The sequence below is a fragment of the Haliotis cracherodii genome, unplaced genomic scaffold (genome assembly GCF_022045235.1).
Source record: "Haliotis cracherodii isolate W230 unplaced genomic scaffold, xgHalCrac1.p SCAF_20, whole genome shotgun sequence".
Classification (NCBI taxonomy): domain Eukaryota; kingdom Metazoa; phylum Mollusca; class Gastropoda; order Lepetellida; family Haliotidae; genus Haliotis; species Haliotis cracherodii.
In genome coordinates, this window is record NW_027266276.1 from 15,349,593 (window position 1) to 15,371,336 (window position 21,744).

The 21,744-nt window shown below is 39.3% G+C and overlaps 1 protein-coding gene across 5 annotated transcripts in view; it reads left to right on the forward strand.

Annotated features, from left to right (window-relative positions):
• The first annotated feature begins 581 nt into the window (after positions 1-581).
• LOC139470352 (ecdysone receptor-like) overlaps positions 582-21,744 on the forward strand; it is a 101,413-nt gene continuing 80,250 nt past the window's right edge. For 2 of the 5 annotated variants that reach the window (XM_071252744.1, XM_071252737.1), the window contains exon 1: positions 582-669. The gene's annotated coding sequence lies outside the window, so the exon portion shown is untranslated. Of the gene's footprint in view, positions 670-1,499; positions 1,584-2,852; positions 2,872-21,588; positions 21,635-21,744 lie in introns of those variants that run through there. The other 3 variants (XM_071252739.1, XM_071252740.1, XM_071252741.1) reach the window with 3 other exon arrangements.

The window sequence follows — 21,744 nt, forward strand, 5'->3', positions numbered from 1 at the left end:
AAGTACATAAGATGAGCATGTTTCTAGGTTATATTAGTGTATTGCATGACGGGAATGCATGTGATTTGTATAGAATACTGTAAGGGACATTCTCGCGATCTCACGCTTTGGAAACAAACTAAATATGCTATAACTGCGAGAATGCGAGATCGTGAGATTTTATTCTGTTTATATTTTACACAGAACAATACGTGTGTACAGTCTAATATATTCTGCATTTTGTTTGAAATCATAGATTATAAATAATTCGGTTCATGTTGATAAACTGATACACACAGGGACTATACATAAAGTATATAATATCTTATTAAATAATTAAACTACCTGTTTAATTCTTGATACAATTACGCATAAAAATGTAGGTCCGAGTGACCACTGTAAGTTTCATGAATTCAAAACTGAGCATGCTTTCTGGAGAGTAGTAGATTTGTTTAGTACAAAATAGGTATAAAGTGCTGTTCGGTAGCCGCCGTGCTGTGTAACAGTAATATTTCACACAGTTAAATACGGTATCGCTTCGGATTATCAGTGCCATGTGACTGGGGTTAGCCAGGGGACAGGGTGAAGGTCGGACAGCGCCATCTGCAATGGAGTCTGGAATGTAGTGATCAACAAACTTGTCAAGTTTATTGCTGGATATACCTTTTGAAAACAACTTTTGCGATCCAGGTTCGTACTATTCTTTTACACTATTGCCTTGAGATATACCAGAATGGAGTACATTTACAAAATATGCCTTTATCTTTGATGACACGTCAAATATTGTAGATCTAGACGACTTAGAAATATCCTGTAACTTACGTTGTTGATGACCGAAATTTGAATAAGCAGTTTTTATGACAACGGCTGATTTTACTGTTTTAGAGACAGACAGTGTACACGAAAGTTCATGGTCGTCCTTTTTATGAAGAGGCGGCTAGATAGTGTATAACGGGACGACCTACTTGGGACATGATTTCGCTGATAAAATGAAAACAGGTTAAAGATGTGTATGAATTATATGAGAAAGCGGGGACCACAGCACGATCACGCAATCTCGAGCAAAACAAGTAGTTTTATTATATTTTAACACTAGAGTGGTACTGGGCACGTATAAATTGTAGGCCATTGAGCTATCTTGAAACTGATATTTGATATTATTGTTGAATCCACTTAACCAGTATTGTCACCATTCTCACTGGCCTGCTTGTTATGTGTGTTGTGTCACGTACCTGTGTAAGTTACAACACACATGCACCTGGCAGTTGCAATACCCAGAAGCTCTTTAGTGTTCTGTCAAAATCGTATGTCCCTTTTACCTTTACAATATTTTCTCAGGTTTCCATCTGTTAAAATGTGTGAACACTATTGGCAACACAGTCTGTGAACCTTTAGCAGTTTTGTGTACATGGCTGATAAATAATGGCAGAAAAAAATAATGTCTCTAAATCATAATCATTTATTTACATATATACATCAAAGTAATTTCAATCTGAAACAGTTATTATTATGTTTTGTAGATCTCTGCATCTTGCTTCCCTGCTCACTAATCAGACTGACCAACTCAGTGGTACCTTACTCAGCGCACTCATCTTAAACTATTGGTAATGTCACTTCCTTGAGTTCTATCAATGCAATTGACAAAAATGATTTGTAAGAAATTCCTCCGTCTTCATTGCCAACTGCAGAATATCAATATTCAAATTATTTTGGAGGTAGATTTCTTTACAAAAATGGCCGTGATGTACTTAAAATGTTGGCTTGAAGCACAAGAAACATGGCTGCCATGTTGCTTACATTTACTATAAATGTTACATTCTGTAGCTGCAGTAGGGTAAGGCGACAACGTCAGCGTCCTCAGTTTATTGAACATACATGTATAATATACAGAGTTAGAAAGTGGGGAGTTTTTTTCTTATAATATTGTATTTTAGTCAAGGGACCCTACTGAAATTGATTTTGTAACTCCAGCTCCTTGTGACATACATTCAAATTTCAGACTCTATATGGTGTTTTTTCCGGGTGCGTTATGATCATCCAGATACACACAGACATGCACGAGTGAATTTACGACCATGTTAATTGGAGATGTAATTAGCTTGATTACAGCATAACTCTCAATTTCCCTCCACCACTCTAATATACAGTTAGGTCATTTTGTTACGTCATGTGAAGAGATAGGAACCACTAGTACTGGACTGATTGGGACCCAGATGGCTTAGCCTCAGGATCTTTCAAGGTGGTCTCACACTTTCTCATTCTTTCGCTGAAATCCTTTAAATGTGAGAATATATATTATACTATCAGCTTTGATCTAAGTCCTCTCATATGGCATGCTCCTCCGTCTATTTTGGGCACGTCCCAACCACGCCGTACCATCCTCCAATCAATATAACGTTACACATATTTTATACATGATATTTGTTTACTACGATTTGCACAAGGTATGTGTACAACCATTTGAGAAGAGTGGCTCTGTAATGAAATAACTCCTGTGTCAAAACCAGAGCAATATTCGTGGTGTCAAATTAATGTAAGATAAGAATATGTGCAATAGAAAATGTCATTACATATTAAAGATGCACTGCTTTTGATGTATTTTGTGTGGTTCACCTGGGGATTATATACCTGATGTTTCTTCTCAGCCAAGGAGCATGCCACGATTATGAATTAAAACATATATTCGGAGAATTTGGGTCGCCATGAAAACAAACATGATATGAGGAAGGTTATTATAACAGATTTAGGAGCAATTTCCCACAAAAAGATTGTTTTTTCAAATAGGGGCCACAAGATGACCAAGTTGAATGGAAGGTCTGAGGTTAACTGTGTTTGAATAACTATGGGATTAGGGAGCTCCAATACTGAATTCTAACAATCCTGATAAAATATGTGAGTGTCCATGTTACCATGGTGTCGACAAATTGATATGTCAAACATTATATTCTAAGATGTGACTTAGATTAACTTAAGTGTTGACCATTAATGACAGTATCCTATGAAACTTAGTGTTTATTAACCTTTAGCCTTCTGATTATGTTGCTCACTTCTCAGCCCTGCCTGCTGGGTTTGTTTCACTTTAAGGTGCTGTAGAGAGTGTGGGTGATGATGAGGCTTCAATAAACAAGGTTTTGATGAACCAATATTTCACACGGTTATTCCTGATAGAAAAACAGACACGTTGCTATGAAAAAATGTCCTGAAACATATGTTAACGTAACGTAAGATTTGAAATTGTTGGGGAATATATCTCCAATATCTTATTTTTTATCTGGCAAACAACAGCACAATGTTAAATTATGAAGTATTTGAGTGAATTTAGTGTACAAACATTAGACAGAATAAAAACATTATTTTCAAAGTCATCATGTCAATTACTTAAAGGAAAATATTAGGTTTATTCTAACATGTCATGTAATGAAAACTGCAGGATACAAAATCAAGTTGTTGATATTCGCCATTCCTAATTTCATGTGTTACCAGAATGGTTGCATACTTTGAAACCAACAAATCCTGTCTGATAATGACTGATAATTCATAAATAATTTATTTCATGTAAATGTGAAATATTTTGTTCATTCTTCTGGCATTTTTTATTGTTGTCAGGATCACAAGGATGCTATCATATATTTTCTGCATTCAAAGCACAAGCATTCCTGCATATATACCACGTAATGCCTCGGGAAGATCATGTAACATGATTTGTAGTAAATTATCCATGTGGAATGCGAGGAAACTTCCTGTAGGATATTATGTAAGATTTATGCATAAGACTCACATTTTTTTCTGTTTGTAACAGCTTCCCTCTTGATCATGTTGACCACTAGTTGGGAACTTGTAAGTGACGTTGACAGAACTTCACAGTGATTTAAGCAGGGACATCATCACAGAGTTTTATACAACACACAAGTGTACATACAGTGATGTCGTGGTACACTGGTGCATCGTCGGCAAACTTTGCACAATACGATACCTGATACACTTAATTATCCCACGCCCAACAAAGTTGGCGGGGGATATAGAAACGGCTCCGTCCGTCACATTTCGTTTCCGGAGCATAACTCAGAAACCAGTCAATATTTTTTCATGAAACTTTGCAGGTCTGTCAAATACATGGTGAACTGGTGCCTTTTGCTATTTAGAAATTTGAGAATTTTTTATTTTTTCACGTTTCCATGGCAGCAAGATGGACTAAGGTTCCAAACTCTTCTTTTTTTTACAATTTCCATGACAAGTTTCACCTCGGTTCAAAAAGGTTAGGGTTTGTTTAGATTTAATTATGTCATAAATTCTGCAACAGGGGCAGGGGATATAGCCGCGTTAGTGGCAAACTCTTGTTCGGAATTAATTCAGACTTAACCCTATATTTATTGGTCATGTTGATCTCGCATCGATATCAATCAGCAAGTCCAACTTATTTTTTAATCCTGATAACTTCCTTGGTCATCTTTGGGATATGAAACTGGCCCGATAACTGGACTGACCAGCTTCTCCTTGCATACTGAATGTATGCATACAGAATAATATATTTTATTAATCATCAATTTAGCATGATACATTTGAGTATATATATCAATACTAAAATGTGCAGTTGCCCTTATTTCATGACAACTAAACTTGCAATCATGGTGATATAAAACATTTTCATCAATATTCTTTTGTTAGGGCTATATCAATACAAAGGACTTAACCAGGGTTTTCTTGGGTCAAGTATTGATATGAATTTGCCTAACACACCCTTTGACATGGGTTTGAAGGGCCAACTATTAAATCATTGTGGGTCTTTTTAATCAAATACCTGAAAAACAATTGTGACACATAAAAAGCCTAGGCCCGAACTTGTCTTGCAATTACATTCAAGCCTCAGCTTATGGACTTAAGATATTAGTTGAGCTTTAGATACTAGACTAAATGAAGTTAAAAACTCAAACTTTGAACTGGTGGCGAAACACTGGACATGGCTGACCATAATACATCTGTTCACAATGACCTATTGATCATGTTTCTTATGATTTATAATTAGTCTTCAGAAACATGGCCTCTACCTTGACCTTGTTGAGTTAAGGAGGTCAGAGAGTCATCGTGAGATGATGTTTCGCCTTGACCATAAGAGAAATATGAAGTTGACTGATTGCTTGGGGCTGTGGTGAAACTGTTCATACCCTCTCTGTCATATAGGTAAAAGTCATAGGAAGATAAATAGGAATGTTTACAGACTTAACAGGTCAGTTCGTGGTTAATGGCACATATCAGACTTTGATGAAACTGTAATAGTTTAAGGTGTAATCCCAGGCTGTTTGGAAAGTTCAGTTTGTGAGTTGGTGACTCTTTCTTGACTGATGGCAGACTATGGCCTGTGGGTGGCTCACAAGTTCAAGGACTTCAGATCACTCAGTAGTGTAAGAACTGTAGCCTCTTGCTGTAGTCTTGTAGTCTCTTTAATAGTCGTAACATCTGTGGCTAATCTACTAATCTAATCTACTGTCGTAATGGAACATACCCGTGAAGAAATAGCTCTTCAGCAACCCATGCTTGCCGTAAAAGGTGACTTTGCCTTTCATAAGAGGCGACAAACTGGATTGGGTGGTCAGGCTCGCTGACTTGGTTGATGCATGTCATTGATCCCAATTGTTTGGATCGATGCTCATGATGTCAATCACTGGATTGTCTGGTCCGGACTCGATTATTTACAGACCGCCGTCATATAGCTGGAATATTGCTGAGTGTGGCGTTAAACAACAAACAAACAAATCATATTGGAAGTAATTCACAAATGGACGAGATACGAAGGTTGCTCTTTGTCCTTAAAACATATATAATAACACTGGAAAGTACAATGTAATATTGTGAGTTTCTTTGGTAGTTTACTTTCATCAAAAGAACTTTTCATGAAAAACACTGATTTTCAAACTTCAGAAAGGAATAATTGACTTGAATGTAATATAATATAAGGTTATATCTGCACATCAGTTTCTTCTGTACATTTCAGTCATATGTCTTGAGTCTGTTCCCATGGTTACAAGCTGCAGAACTTATATGTCTAATGCTGCTTGTCTCCTGCCAAGTTCTGTGAGATGGAAGTCATTTTCTATTTTTATAAATGTACACTTTTGAGAACTTGTTTCAGCTAACTATTCACTCTTGTATGTGCAACTTCTTGAATCATACACGTTACCATTTGTCATGTCAGCAGTTAATCTTATGGCAGCTTGGGAATTATTGAGAGAGCCTCTCTTTCCTGATACTGTTTTTGTCCATTCAGGTTGTCATATGTTCCATTGATCTGGGTTTTTTAAACAAGCCTGTCTTGCTGTTCCTGCATGTAGTGGAGTTGGCCACGCCACTGATCGGCTTCAGTGCCTGTCAGAGTAGGGTCATCATGCTCTAGGGATCAATCATGATCGTTGATTGAGATTTCAGGCAATATGCTTTCATCAATTTCTCACTGCGCTTGAAGGAATCTGTTGAATAAATGTGTGACTTGTGCGCACATGCTATGTAAGCTTTTTTCCCCTCACGAGAACTGTTGAGTGTTCTGCAATCTGATTGGTTGAAAAACATGATTTGGAATCAATGGAAATGGGAACTGCTTCAAAGCTCAGAAATCAGGTTTGAATACTTTTCTTGTCATTTTTTTCTCTTTCCCTATTTTTAAATCTTTCATTTTCCTTTGTGTCATAAATATTTTCTTTTTTTATAATTTGTGTATTTTTCTAGAGCATTTACACAGGTTTGCAAGACGGTATATTCAAGGAAGTAAAGCTTGACAGCTTGACCAAAGCTTATTAAAGTAATCTCCATTACAATTAATGACAGAAGTATTTCTACAGTAAACTATGTTTATAACGAACACACTTATAATGAACCGACAGATATAACAAACTTAGTTAAGGTCCCGGCCATTTGCTGAATATATGCTGTATATATGCTTATAACAAACTATGGTTATAACAAACTAATATTAGTGGTCTCTTTGAGTTCCTTATAACCGTAGTTTACTGTATTTATATTTATTATTTCTTAAGTTGAAAATGATTCGTTTTGACAAAATAATGATAAGGATTGTGTTTTTTTAATAAATAACCAAAAAGAGCATTGTCTTTCGATATTGTTACTGGGTTTTGTGTTTTGTGCGATGTCCAAATTTCCATGTCTCACCAAATGGAGCTCACTTTGTAACATTCCCCAAATAGATGTATAGCATCTCTGTCATAAATGTCATACAACTATACATTGTGTTTTGAGGGAACATTTTAAAATTTGAAACCTTTAGCTATTGCTGTTGATCCAAATCTAACAGCCAGGCATGAAATACTGAATGACACCCATAATTAAAACCATCATGAATTAACATGAATGATTTCCACAATGACCTAATGTAGGAGTTGGATAAACAACCTGTGACGTTGTAACGTGACCCCAGTGACCCCAGTGACCCCAGTGACCTCCCATACCTCACCTGTCTGACCTCAGTGTGTCTCCCTATCAATATGTTTACGATGTGAGGCAATGGTTGCCTTAGTCCCTCTGTTGGAGTGTGATGCAATAGCTTTAACAACAGGCTCCGTGTTCTGGAGGAGGATATGCCAGACACAACATTGTCACTAGGTGACATGATTAATGGCGTTTACATCGTCTCTCAACAGGATGTTTGTTCACAAAGTATATTCTAAAGAAATGCATTTTATGATATCATCAGTTGTCTGACTGTTGAATGCTGCACAGGATGAGGACAATTAGGCCATTTTTAAAACGTCTGACAGTTTCCTTATGACAAACTAAAATGTTTTCAACAGCTAGTATCAACAATGTCAACAAATACCCTGTTCACATGCACACCGTTTACTAACATAAGTAATTTTGCACATGTGTGACTATATATGCATGTGTATATGTAAATTGACTATGTGTTTACTATCAATTAAGGTGTGTAAATAAAGTATGTAAATTGTGTAAGGCACGCATATTCGTCAGTCTGTTCACAACTTTCAACTCAAAACAGGTTGTTTTCGAATCAAATGAGAAGAGAGTTACTTCACCGAAAATTTTCACATGAAACATGTGTTTGATTTATTAAATCAAAAGAAAACACCCTCCGCTCAACTCTATATATTCTCATAAAAGTTGGCAACTGTTGACAATTTGTTTGGTGTTGGTAAAAGAACAGATATTAATTAGATCATCTTCTTACGTTAACATAAATGTTCACATTGCAACATATACACCCAGTGCAAATTTACGTTTACATTTGCACCTGCTCCAGACATGATGCAAATTTGCTCCTGGTTTAAATATACACACATGACTAAACACGTTCACATGACAAGTATACTCACTAGCAAGTTTCTTATTGGTTCAATTTCAAGGATATTGACTGATTCTGATTCAAAACATCCTGAAGAATCATTTTACAATCCAGTGTCATCCAAAGTTAATAGACCTGGAATGTGCAAGTGGCAAATGCCATAATGCTAAATCTCCGAAACACCTCTGACATTGCAGCACAAGACCAGCAAGCATAATACTATTATGTATTCTGTCTAAAAAACAGTGTGTAAATATTTCCATTTAGCTTCAGTGAATTCATAATCGTCCATGGAAAACTAAAATGCAGAAGTCAAGTCAAGGAGACAAGTCAGGCATGGTGTTTCCTTGTCTCTGAGGGGTAGTCGGGTAGCCTAGTGGTTAAACCTTTCGCTCGTCACGCCAAAGACCCGGGTTCGATTCCCGACATGGGTACAATGTGTGAAGCCCATTTCTGGTGTCCCCCGCCGTGATATTGCTGGAATATTGCTTAAAGCGGCGCAAAACCAGACTCACTCACTTCTTGTCACTGTGTAGGACTAGTAGTTGATGACTCTCGAATGAAATGTGTAGTCATTGATTCTACCTCTGCATATAGTTTGATGCGGTGACACTGCTGAAATATTGTGTTGGGTTTTACCAGACACATTGTAGCAACTTATTGCATCCAAGAAGCAATATCGCATGTACCATATTTTCTTGAGCATAGTGCACACTTTTTCCCCCAAAAAACAGAGCTGTGTAGAATGGGGTGCGCATTATACACACCATAATGAGGTTTAATGGGTTTTTTCCCCCGATGCAAAGACATTACTGTGAGCACGTAACACTGGAAATACCATGTCAACAAATTAGTGCTGGAGTAATTACAGTCTGGTTATAAAAAGTGTTCATTGTATATCTGGACTCATGTTTGTTACGTATTTCATTAATTTTATTCAAAATCCCTTTCAATATTGTTTTAATTAATTTTGGCGAAATTGTGTGTGAAGCGATCGGAAGATCACACAACTCACCGTTATTAACAACAACCATGGTCAGATTACCGCTATTGATGCCTTATCATATACATATATCATAAATGCCATACTTTGACTTGTTAAAAGTCATATTTGTTGTTGTTTGAAGATTCTATGTCAACATGTTCTCATGATCACGTGCGCGGGAGCCTCGACGGTGACTGGACAAATAGTCAGATGTGAAAAAAAATAAGTGGCAAGAGCAATCAGCTGCAAGGGTAATTGTATCCCAGTTGCATAGATCAATGCTCATGATGTCAAAGACTGGATTTTCTGGTCCAGGTTTGTTTATCTATAGACCATCATCGTATACTGTAAATCTTGAAATTAACGCGAGCGTGAATTACATGCGAAATATTCGATTGGTCTTTGCTCGCATTATTAAACATTGCATTTATATCAACATTAAGACAGTTTGGATAGCAGAAATACCAACTCAGACATACGCTGAAAACAAACAACTATGTATTCCACATCACTGTTTATTGAGCAGCACTTGTAACAAATATATAAACAATGCAATTCAAACACTAATTATATCCTGTGAATTGTCACTGCTGGGGTCAAGACAAGAGTTCTACACACTTAGGTCATCAGTGATCACACCTGCAAGTCCAGACAGACGCCACCAACGCAACACGTTGTCTTTGTTCTTTGCGACTGCGTCAAAGGCCGATACGTGCCAGCGTGCATGTATTGTTTTAGCGGAAGTACTCTGATCAGTGCTAATAAGCGGTGCTACTTGGTGTGTGATTGGATTAATGTAATGTTGGATTAAGGTGATAATTCTCCTGTAAACCTGACAGAGGACATTCTTTAGATATATATCCACTGATGCTTGAGAGGAGCATTCATATTGAGTCGCATTATCGACTAGGGGCCAGCGGTCACATTCTTTTGGAGACGCATTAATTTCACGATTTACAGTAGCTGGAATATTGCTGAGTGCGGTGTTAAACAACAAAAAGTACAAAACAATAAGTTTCGGTTCAAACAAGGAACTCTTCATCTATAATAAGCATAAAGCATCACACATATTCTTTTGGCTGGTCATGCATTGGTCTCTGTGGGACCCCTAATTTAATGCTGGGACCCCAAAATGTAATACAGAGAATCGTGAGTAGTTGCAATATATATGGACCAAGGTAAATTCCTGACTGGAACATGATACAGTGTACCTACTATTATTTCAGGGTTTTTTCAAGTCTTTCCATCTAGAGTTGGAAAGGCATACAATGGGTTCTAATGTATAAACTTCTGACTTGTGATTCGCCAGCTCCAAGTTGCATTATCATCATCATGCCTCATTAGGTATACACAAATACGATAACATTGATGTAAGGCTGTATGGGGGTAGTGTAGGAACAGACCCAGCGTGTAGTTCAGAGCTGAAGCATGCGTGATATGTTGGGCATCTATCACTGCCTGTGGGCCCACAAGGTTTTCTGTAATGTGTCACTTGTGAATTTAAAACATAGTTCATAGTACAAATGTATTGCCCTGAGAGAGAGACAAGTGAAGGTGTTAATAGGCCATGTCCAAGGCTGTATGCATCATGTGGGGATCCTTCTTCTCATATTGACTAGCAGGTTTTGAAACTGGTGATACTGATAATAAGAATGTGTCCGCTTGTGCTGTCAGAAGCTTGATTCAGTGGTAGGGTGTGTTCTTGCTGTGGTCAAGTCATGTTAGCTGGTGACACTGGTGCTGTCTGGGAGCTTGATTCAGTGGTAGGGTGTGTTGTACTGTGGACAAGTCATGTTAGATGGTGACACTGGTGCTGTCTGGAAGCTTGATTCAGTGGTCGGGTGTGTTGTACTGTGGACGAGTCATGTTAGCTGAATGACACTGGTGCTGTCTGGAAGCTTGATTCAGTGGTCGGGTGTGTTGTACTGTGGACGAGTCATGTTAGCTGGTGACACTGGTGCTGTCTGGAAGCTTGATTCAGTGGTCGGGTGTGTTGTACTGTGGACAAGTCATGTTAGCTGGTGACACTGGTGCTGTCTGGAAGCTTGATTCAGTGGTCGGGTGTGTTGTACTGTGGTCAAGTCATGTTAGTTGGTGACACTGGTGATGTCTGGAAGCTTGATTCAGTGGTCAGGTGTGTTGTACTGTGGACAAGTCATGTTAGCTGGTGACACTGGTGCTGTCTGGAAGCTTGATTCAGTGGTCGGGTGTGTTGTACTGTGGTCAAGTCATGTTAGCTGGTGACACTGGTGATGTCTGGAAGCTTGATTCAGTGGTCGGGTGTTTTGTACTGTGGTCAAGTCATATTAGCTGGTGACACTGGTGCTGTCTGGAAGCTTGATTCAGTGGTCGGGTGTGTTGTACTGCGGACAAGTCATGTTAGCTAGTGACACTGGTGCTGTCTGGAAGCTTGATTCAGTGGTCGGGTGTGTTGTACTGCGGACAAGTCATGTTAGCTAGTGACACTGGTGCTGTCTGGAAGCTTGATTCAGTGGTCGGGTGTGTTGTACTGTGGACAAGTCATGTTAGCTGGTGACACTGGTGCTGTCTGGAAGCTTGATTCAGTGGTCGGGTGTGTTGTACTGTGGACAAGTCATGTTAGCTGGTGACACTGGTGATGTCTGGAAGCTTGATTCAGTGGTCAGGTGTGTTGTACTGTGGACAAGTCATGTTAGCTGGTGACACTGGTGATGTCTGGAAGCTTGATTCAGTGGTCGGGTGTGTTGTACTGTGGACAAGTCATGTTAGCTGGTGACACTGGTGATGTCTGGAAGCTTGATTCAGTGGTCGGGTGTTTTGTACTGTGGACAAGTCATGTTAGCTGGTGACACTGGTGCTGTCTGGAAGCTTGATTCAGGGGTAGGGTGTGTTGTACTGTGGACAAGTCATGTTAGCTGGTGACACTGGTGCTGTCTGGAAGCTTGATTCAGTGGTCAGGTGTGTTGTACTGCGGACAAGTCATGTTAGCTGGTGACACTGGTGCTGTCTGGAAGCTTGATTCAGTGGTCAGGTGTGTTGTACTGTGGTCAAGTCATGTTAGCTGGTGACACTGGTGCTGTCTGGAAGCTTGATTCAGTGGTCGGGTGTGTTGTACTGCGGACAAGTCATGTTAGCTAGTGACACTGGTGCTGTCTGGAAGCTTGATTCAGTGGTCGGGTGTGTTGTACTGTGGTCAAGTCATGTTAGATGGTGACACTGGTGCTGTCTGGAAGCTTGATTCAGTGGTCAGGTGTGTTGTACTGTGGACAAGTCATGTTAGCTGGTGACACTGGTGCTGTCTGGAAGCTTGATTCAGTGGTCGGGTGTGTTGTACTGCGGACAAGTCATGTTAGCTGGTGACACTGGTGCTGTCAGGTAGCTTGATTCAGTGGTCAGGTGTGTTGTACTGTGGACAAGTCATGTTAGCTGGTGACACTGGTGCTGTCTGGAAGCTTGATTCAGTGGTAGGGTGTGTTCTTGCTGTGGTCAAGTCATGTTAGCTGGTGACACTGGTGCTGTCTGGAAGCTTGATTCAGTGGTCGGGTGTGTTGTACTGTGGACAAGTCATGTTAGCTGGTGACACTGGTGCTGTCTGGGAGCTTGATTCAGTGGTCGGGTGTGCTGTACTGTGGACAAGTCATGTTAGCTGGTGACACTGGTGATGTCTGGAAGCTTGATTCAGTGGTCGGGTGTGTGTACTGTGGACAAGTCATGTTAGCTGGTGACACTGGTGCTGTCTGGAAGCTTGATTCAGGGGTAGGGTGTTTTGTACTGTGGACAAGTCATGTTAGCTTGTGACACTGGTGCTGTCTGGAAGCTTGATTCAGTGGTCGGGTGTGTTGTACTGTGGACAAGTCATGTTAGCTGGTGACACTGGTGCTGTCTGGAAGCTTGATTCAGTGGTCGGGTGTGTTGTACTGTGGACAAGTCATGTTAGCTGGTGACACTGGTGCTGTCTGGAAGCTTGATTCAGTGGTCGGGTGTGTTGTACTGTGGACAAGTCATGTTAGCTGGTGACACTGGTGCTGTCTGGAAGCTTGATTCAGTGGTCGGGTGTGTTGTACTGTGGACAAGTCATGTTAGCTGGTGACACTGGTGCTGTCTGGAAGCTTGATTCAGTGGTCGGGTGTGTTGTACTGTGGACAAGTCATGTTAGCTGGTGACACTGGTGCTGTCTGGGAGCTTGATTCAGTGGTCAGGTGTGCTGTACTGTGGACAAGTCATGTTAGCTGGTGACACTGGTGATGTCTGGAAGCTTGATTCAGTGGTCGGGTGTGTGTACTGTGGACAAGTCATGTTAGCTGGTGACACTGGTGCTGTCTGGAAGCTTGATTCAGGGGTAGGGTGTTTTGTACTGTGGACAAGTCATGTTAGCTTGTGACACTGGTGATGTCTGGAAGCTTGATTCAGTGGTCGGGTGTGTTGTACTGTGGACAAGTCATGTTAGCTGGTGACACTGGTGCTGTCTGGAAGCTTGATTCAGTGGTCGGGTGTGTTGTACTGTGGACAAGTCATGTTAGCTGGTGACACTGGTGCTGTCTGGAAGCTTGATTCAGTGGTCGGGTGTGTTGTACTGTGGACAAGTCATGTTAGCTGGTGACACTGGTGCTGTCTGGAAGCTTGATTCAGTGGTCGGGTGTGTTGTACTGTGGACAAGTCATGTTAGCTGGTGACACTGGTGCTGTCTGGAAGCTTGATTCAGTGGTCGGGTGTGTTGTACTGTGGTCAAGTCATGTTAGCTGGTGACACTGGTGCTGTCTGGAAGCTTGATTCAGTGGTCGGGTGTGTTGTACTGTGGACAAGTCATGTTAGCTGGTGACACTGGTGCTGTCTGGAAGCTTGATTCAGTGGTCGGGTGTGTTGTACTGTGGTCAAGTCATGTTAGCTGGTGACACTGGTGCTGTCTGGAAGCTTGATTCAGTGGTCGGGTGTGTTGTACTGTGGACAAGTCATATTACAGAGCTCCAGATAAGCTGCGTATCTGCGTGAAATACGCATCAGAAATGCAGAAATACGCAGTAAAATATAATCCAAGCGTATCAAATACGCAATGAACAACACAGATACGCTACAAAAATAAAACTTGTGCGTATCATCAACATATTGTGAAGTAACCCTGCGTATTCGATTAGCAAATCAGCAACTTATTTTGAAATTATAAACGGGCATTCCGTCAACCTTGCCAAACTACGCATAGTGTTTTTTTTAATATTTAACTTAAATACCCACATGTGTAAAAACTAGTGGGTAACAGAAATTTGAATACGCAGATAGAATTACTGATACCCAATGATTTTAAAATGCATGGGTAAAATACCCACAACACCAAAAGCTTATCTGGAGCCCTGCATATTAGCTGGTGACACTGGTGATGTCTGGAAGCTTGATTCAGTGGTCGGGTGTGTTGTACTGTGGACAAGTCATGTTAGCTGGTGACACTGGTGATGTATGGAAGCTTGATTCAGTGGTCGGGTGTGTTGTACTGTGGACAAGTCATGTTAGCTGGTGACACTGGTGCTGTCTGGAAGCTTGATTCAGTGGTCGGGTGTGTTGTACTGTGGACAAGTCATGTTAGCTGGTGACACTGGTGCTGTCTGGAAGCTTGATTCAGTGGTCGGGTGTGTTGTACTGTGGACAAGTCATATTGGCTGGTGACACTGGTGCTGTCTGGAAGCTTGATTCAGGTGTCGGGTGAAATGTTGAATTGGTAGTCTAAGCTGACATCTGATGATTCCTCAATCTCCTTATGAACCAGCACAAGGATGACATTTTAGTTCTGATTCTACAGCATGCTGAAGTAAACAGTAAAACTACCACAACAATGAACATGATCAAGTCTGAAATCTAAATATTATCCAAAATAACGTTGAAATGTATATGTTCTTTTTTCATTTTAATCACTGTTGAATGAACAAAATCATACTGATAATATTAAAACTGTTTCTGATCATCATTTTTGTCATTTCCAATTTGTCATTTTTCAAGTTGTTATGTTTTCTTTTCATTGTTGATAATGTGAGTCCAAGCAATCTTTGCATAGTAAGTTGACACATTTCTAAGTGTTTTCCAAGTAGAGTGAACACAAGCAGTAAATGTCGTGCTATCTACATGGTTTGTCTTCCAGCTAATTAGTTTGCCTTACATACATAACAGAGATAACCTCGGTAAGTGCAAATATCAAAACTATTTTCAGCCGCCCGATGGCAGATTGAGCTTACAAGAAGATAAATCATACCACAACTGTTGGGGGAATATCTCAAGACTCTCAGTTCCATATACTATCATATACTTCGAGACTTAATAAAAAGTTGTACAAACTCTTCCAACAATTATAAGACCAACACAATGAGACAACATGACACCCGACTCTTGGGTGATCCCTGTTAAAGCAGGTAGGAGCTATGCCACGTCGGGAGTTGTGTCATGCTCCCCGGCAGCCATGTTTGCCTGTGGTACGAGTGTGCTGTGGAGCAGTGGGAGGCGGCTCACTGGGGTGAATGTCCTCTACTGAAAACATTCCACACCATCTCATAACTTCCCATACATCACCCCAGCACAACACACCGGGCCACCAGCCATACATTTCTTTTTTTAATTACATAATCCGAATGTTGATTGTGTTCAGTGGGAAGTTATGGAGTAAGACAGTTGTTCATCAGAATTTCTTCTGTTGAGAGTTTTGATGTTAGTCCATGTTGTTTGCGGTGTTGGAGATTAGAGGGGCTTCTGGAGTGCTTTAGGTCATCGCCTCAGGTATTTGAATGTTTAACCTTCAACACAGACAGACTCCATGACATTTATACATAAATTTGAACAATGGTTCAGTATATACTTGCTTTGGAATTCTATGCACGCAAATTTGATGAAAAACATACTACAGGGTTAAGATCTATATGGCCAGACGTCTGCATACAGTAATATTGCTGGGTCAGTCAAGTTTGTATGTCACTGGTATTTGACCTTGGTGCAAGGATAGATGCATGCAGATACATCATGCTATTACAGAGGCAAATAGAATGAAAAAAACAATTATTTCATTTTCTTTGAAATCCTAAGTTTAATCTGTTTCCTGAAATTCAGTGTACATTTCTGTCACAAAATTAGATTAAAGAGTTATAAAGACACCACAAGGTAAATAAGCTACTTGTTAAGAAACAAAATTTAAAAAGTTTTTTTTCATGTTTTTCAATTATAGTTTTCATTATTTATGCTGATAATATTCGGATAATTCATACAGCAATCTTTGTTAAATGGCTGTTGTTGTTGACATTTAATACTTTTGGTTAAATCTCCACATGAGCTACAAAGCCAGGGCACTATTTTCATGACATGAAATTTTGGCAAGTGAGTTTTAGTAGTGGGCATATGAAAGTCAATTTACATTTCCCTTGGGTTGGGCCCTTTTATTGAGCTTAGCTACCATGCCACTAAGAAAATAACAAATTTTCTACTCGATTCACCTACATGTTCTTGTATACACTTTGAATAATGTGTACCTCATCTTTTTTCAGCAAATTGTATTATCTAGTGTGATCCTATATTACTCACAACAACTCACCAAACCCTGTGCAGGTGGGGTTCATCAGTGGCTTTTCCTATCTTAAAGAGACAGCCCTCAGTCAGTGGTATAGCACTTGATTTTCCTGAAGTCATTACTTAATACACTGGTTGGCACCAACCAACCAACTACCGGTAACATCGCTGTGGTGAGACAGTATTATTAAATTGTCTTTATTGGTAACTTCAGTATTCAGCCATTGCTGATCATACATGATGACTATGTTGAGAGTCAGGTTGAGGAAATACCTAATTTCTTTTAACTGAACTTCTTATGCATTCCTTGTTCAAAGAATATTACATTTTGTTTTTAATGCTGATTTGAACGTTATTTTGGATGTCAAACCAGAGGCCATGTTGAACCCATGTGGGAAGGCCAAGCTGGGACTTTTGTGCAACAAGGCAGCACTTAACCCCCTTTAATTTCCTTTTAACCCCTCGGTTTGAAAAACGGAAAAATATTGTGATAAGCATGTCTGTCTGTCTGTCCTCCATCTGTTCGTTTTCAATCTCTGGCTTGAATATTTCTTGATAAAAGTTGCTATACCAATCAGTCTAGTTTCTTTCTTCACCCTATTTGGCATGTTGGCAAATAAGGCAGCTCTGCACTTTGCCCAGTTAATCTGGATGTCTGTGAGACAGTAATGTCAGCACTGATATCCCTTAACATCTGCATGGTAGGTAGATAGGTACTCTAATTATGGCAGAGAAGAGAAGGTCATAATTAGAGTACTATTCTTTGATCCTTTGGAGAGCCATCACCTTGTCTTATGACTGCTTGCAGTTGTCTCACACTGCTGTATTTGCCCAACTCAAGGACATGTTGAACAAAGGTATCCAATGGCAATTAGCCACAAGTGGGGTACAAGAAGCCATGCTCCATTTCCGAGTTGCACCAGATCGGGAGGACATACCATCTCCTGATGACTCTTGTCAACGTTTGTCATTCCTCCAATGAAACTACATGTACATCGTTTCAGTCTACTTCAGAGCCAGTGGTCGATGTTGAGCCCTGACAAAGTCAGGTGTTTGCTTTTAGTACTGGGTATGCCCTTAATATTTGTATCGATGATTGGAGCTATTAAATCTATTATTATTCACTTGTAATCAAAATATTTTCCTCAGGAAAATCTACAACATAAGTGACGACTTGGTCACCGCGGCACTCTCAGCTGATGGAAAGAGACAAAGCTCACGACCAAGATGATTAGTTTTAAGGTTAACCTTGAATAAAGTATAAGGTCGTAATTATTAGATTTTAATCCACCCATCTCAAAAGCAAACATCACACTTCGCTTTTATTGAAAATCTATACTGCATGTGTTGCCTGAAAACAAGCGCTCCATGTGCATAGTCTTATGCAAACATTCTTAATTTGTCATCTTGTTACCATGATCAAATGTCATTATTAATCAGTCAACTTTCTAATTAGTGAGAGGGAACATTAATGCATGTGAGTTATGTCCAGACATACATTTCATAAGAAGACAGTTGACTGTTCGGGTGTGAGGAATTGATTCTTGAGAATTTTATAGAGACTGGAAAATTTTGACGTCACACATGACATAGTTTTAGGTAGATATTTTTCTTCGGACACAGCCTTAGAATTTTATATTTAAAGTCCAGTCCAGAGGACTAGTGTAAGCATTTTGTCACTAATCCTCACTTTGAAACTTGTGCTGCTTGGATAAGACAAAAATGTTTACAGTTTTCATTTTCTGTCTGTTTTATTCAGTTCCAATTTCCAACATGGTACTCAGCAATATTCCAGCTATATGACGCCAGTATGTAAATAATCAAATCTGTACCAGACAATCCAGTGATTGACATCATGAGCATCAATCTATGTTATTAGGATACAATGACATGCGTCAACCAAGTCATCGGGCCAGACCACCCGATCTCAATAGTCGCCTCTTACGACCAACATAGTCGCCTATTACGGCAAGCATGGATAGCTGAAGACCTATTCTAACATTATGAACAAACACGACAAATAAATAATTAACAGATGCTGTATTCATTGGTGAGTCTTCTCTGACTTGTCTGTGTCATTGAGACTGGTAAAGATTGATCCTGTTATGTCACTGAGCATCAAGCGATTTGCTACTGGTCCTTTTTAGATAACAATCATCAAAAGATAATAGCAACCCAATGAGACTGTTATTGTTTTGTTGGCGATAACTGTTACGCTCCTTGATAGACTAGCGTTGCCATGCTAAATAATGACTGGTCACAGTGTTGGTTTTTGCAGGAGGGCTTTTAACTGCAAGCAAACTTAAATTTATTTGTGATATTTACAATTTTTGAAATATATAACCGTTTTGAATGTCAAAGTTGATTGATTTACCAATTATTGAATCAATCGCTCCACCACGTGTTATTCTTGCCAGCTTCTGAACTTCTTGTTTCAGATTTTAGTGATGGTGTCACATGTTGCCGCAAATGACACCTTTTGTCTGACGTATGTAAATAATCTGGTGCATTTGGGGATGTTCGTATTTTATTATTTTTCATTATTATGTGGTGTTGCAGGTGTTCGATAAAATCTCCCAACTTGGGCGGTATGGTCCCCTGGTGTGGTAATTAAGATCTGAGTAACATGCGGAGAATCAGGCTGACACACAGGAGCCAATCACTGAAACAGATGACACCATGACCACATGCAGCCGACATCAGATACAGACTTACAGACATTAGGTGATAGATTTAACACTGATACACACGGACATACACACAAAAGAGCAACATGACACACGGACATACATCAGCCAAAAACATTAGACGACAATAACAACTGATACAGACATACAGACACACTTGTAGACATACAGACTTACACACATACATAGACAATAAACATAAGACAACAATAATAACTGATTCATACATATGGACGGTAGGCTACCAGGACATTTATGCAGGATTTCTGCGCTACTTTCATAATTGAAACATGAAATAAATGCATGAGTCTTTAGGACACATCGATACAAGCTGAATTATCACTAAACATCAGTTTACATAACAAGCTCAATTTAGGAAGTCAGTTTAAACCAAAAAGTTGACATCTGGAATTCAGAATTCAGAACTCTTAGCGTTGCATGTTACTGATACACAATCACACTGGCCTGATGAGCCTCCCAGTGATCGATGTACGGAGCCTTTTTGCTGTTAGGATAATCCCAGGAAGTATGTGCATGTTCGCTTTTCAATCACATCATCGTGAATGTGACATCATTTTTATATGTTTATTTTGACGATGTCTCCTGGCCTGGTTTCCTGCTGTTTGTGGTTTGCAGTTAGCACTTATCATGGAGAGTTATGTTAATAATGTGGTCAAAAGATAGATGTGGTAATTTGGTACGAAATGGTCAGGGAATGTCTGGATGTCCAAAATCACTTTCCAGTGTCTGTTTCATCTTCATGTGATTGCAACTTAATGTAGGTGGCAAATATTACAATGTAAAGGAAACATTTGTACAAAGTTAAATACTGAAATCTACAACTGCATGGCCCAGTATTTTCGCCAGGTCTGTGGGTGTCTTGACCCATCTTGGCAGTTGAGGTGTAATGATACGTCGGGGTCATGATATGATACTTTTCCCAATACTATGGGTGCGATACGATTCATATCCCAATATTCAGTAATTTCTATTTCACAAGTTGATATTCTTTCTTTTTGCAGGTGAAACACAACCCTGAATCATTTGTTATTAAATTTCAGAGATCAAAGGTGGGATACTGTAGGCAGGATTATATTGGCTAGAGAGCTCTGTGAATGTTATGCTATTTATGTCCAAGCATGAAGTAGTACAAGAGAATGTCTGTAAGCTGGTGGTTGAACAGTTTCTGTTATCATTCACATGTTTTTACACCAATACAACTTGTAATGAAATCTATCAAATGCAGGGCTCGAAAAACTTCCAAAACCCATCTTGTCCTGCTGTCTAAGTGGGTAAGATTATATACTCATCTTGCACTATTTTTACTTGCCCTGTTGAATTTCATAAAGTGTTTTGTGTTCTCAGTTATTATTTACGGCAGACAGTATCAAATAAATCCCTGCCATCTCCGTTCCTCTCCGCCAATTCAAACTTGCTTATCCAAGCGTCTTGCATAGTTAGTTTTCTTTTTTAACAGTCATACTGATTTTGAGAAATGTTCCTTTTTAGGCCTGTTTGTAAATTAAATCATTTTGTCGTCAGCCCTTCAAATCAAAACTTTCGCATGTCAGCCGGTTCACTCACAGAATCATTTATCAGCTGTTCACTATTGCTTTGACATTTGAGTGCCAGGAACAAGTCGCTGACAACAAATATATTTTTTTTAATTATCTCCCTTTAACAACTAGTTTCAATACCTTCTGAGCAAACGCACTTCCTGTTTATTTCTGTAACAGACAGTCGCCAAGTATGTTGTCAAATTATGATAACCTGTTTCAAATTGATTCATTTTCTAGGAAATATACAGATTGTCATCCAAAATATGCTTAAGATTTTTTCAAATTTGGTAATGATATAGAAAATTGTCCTGTATATCAAAACATGGTAAAATCATGAAAATGTCCTTGTGATATTTGTCCCCAGAATAATAACTGTTTTAGAAAATGTTTTCTACAGTTCCCGATTGAATCAAAATCAAAGTCGATAGTAAATGTTTACCTTCTGGTTGTCAAAGTTGCTGATATTAACGCGATACCACACGGGCTAAAGATTAGACGATATCATAGGAAACTAATTGTGTTTTATGCACATTTTTTGTGAGTATTTTATGTCTGATTCAGTTACTTCTGTCAGCCGTGACCCATAATCAGGATATTAAATGGAAAGGTAAGTAACTGTTAACACACCTTTTGTGGAATCTTCAAGCCTATACTTTATTCAATGTTTTCCCAAGTGCACAGCTAGTGTGGTTGGTTGATAGAACTGTGAGAGCACGT